The 1,266-nt window shown below is 46.9% G+C and overlaps 1 non-coding gene across 1 annotated transcript; it reads left to right on the top strand.

The window, feature by feature from the left end:
- The first annotated feature begins 757 nt into the window (after nucleotides 1-757).
- LOC144219099 (small nucleolar RNA SNORA12) lies at nucleotides 758-871 on the top strand. The gene has a single exon (XR_013331304.1). It is a non-coding gene; the product is annotated as a small nucleolar RNA SNORA12 (small nucleolar RNA).
- The last annotated feature ends 395 nt before the right edge of the window (nucleotides 872-1,266 follow it).

Here is a 1,266-nt window from a genome sequence, read left to right on the forward strand (position 1 = left end):
CCGCTCCGTGGCACACGCCAGCATGCGCCATCCGTGCCAAGGCCAAGAACAACAGGTGTGTTTTGAAGGACACTGAAAGCCCAGCAGACAGTGCACGCCCACGTGTGTGGCACCCGCTCTTCCCTTGCTTATGCCCTAGAGGCCATATTCGACTTCGCCTTTTTAGGCTATCTTGTCTGTGTTCTAGATGTTGGGTAAAGTTAAGTAGAAAAAAACCCCAAATGTTAGAAGAGATAGAAAATCCAAACTAGGTGAGCTTCTCTTACCACTTAAGATCTATGTTGGGGGTATCCCCCCCTCCCCAGTTGCTTAAGTAAGTCCTGATGTTATTTATAGTAACCCACCACCTTTCCCAGTTCTGGCACCGCGGTGCCCTGGCTGGGCCACCTGGACGGGTCCTCGGCCTGGCCTGGGTTAACCCTGAGCCGGGGGTGAGCAGGCCAGGAGGCCCAGCCTGTGTTTCCACGCACGACTCCGCAGGCCTCCCAGAGCATCTCCCGAACCTGCTCAACTCGAGTTCTACCCTGAGCGCAGACCATCACAATTGCAGGAAAGTAATAATAACGAGAGGGAAGCAGAGATTGAGCTTCATTATTAATGAAACAAATGACCCAGGAGAGTAAGAAACACAATGTTCTATGTTTAATTTAATCCTTATTTAAGCGTTTGAGGCAAACCGTCATCGTTACATAGTCTCCCCATGACAAGGCGGTGTAGCCACCAGACCATTCCAAGTCCTCTTGAGAATGTGTGTCTTCATGGAGATGGCTTTCTGTCTGGCACACTTGTGATGGTTCTGAAGGGGCCCGACGCGGCCACATATACGAGGAAGGAGCTGGCAAGGGTTGACAGGAGATGGGCTCCCGCATGTGGGAAGGAAAAGGGGGGAAATGTGCATTTCCATCTCAGTTTAAAAGCACATTAATTATTTTTAAAAATTTTAATATAAAAAAGAAAATAATCACTTCAATTCCCACCAATCAGCAGTGTTACCATTTTAATGAACACACAGTCAGTACTTTTTTGCTGTTCCCATGAGTCTCTTACATCGTTACGTGGTTAATCGCCATGCTCGTTTCTGTTTTCGCATTAACGTTTGGTATTTCAGGAGCTTTATAGAGCTTATTATATAATGAAACTGAGTGAAACTAAACAGCCCTTCTAGTTAAAGGAGTCAAGGCTGAGTTCTATTTTGCTCATTAGAAGTGAATTATAAGGGGACCTGAGTGGCTCAGTCAGTTAAACGTCCAACTTCAGCTCAGGTCA

This window comes from Crocuta crocuta, unplaced genomic scaffold (genome assembly GCF_008692635.1).
Source record: "Crocuta crocuta isolate KB4526 unplaced genomic scaffold, BGI_CrCroc_1.0 C28752957, whole genome shotgun sequence".
Classification (NCBI taxonomy): Eukaryota; Metazoa; Chordata; class Mammalia; order Carnivora; family Hyaenidae; genus Crocuta; species Crocuta crocuta.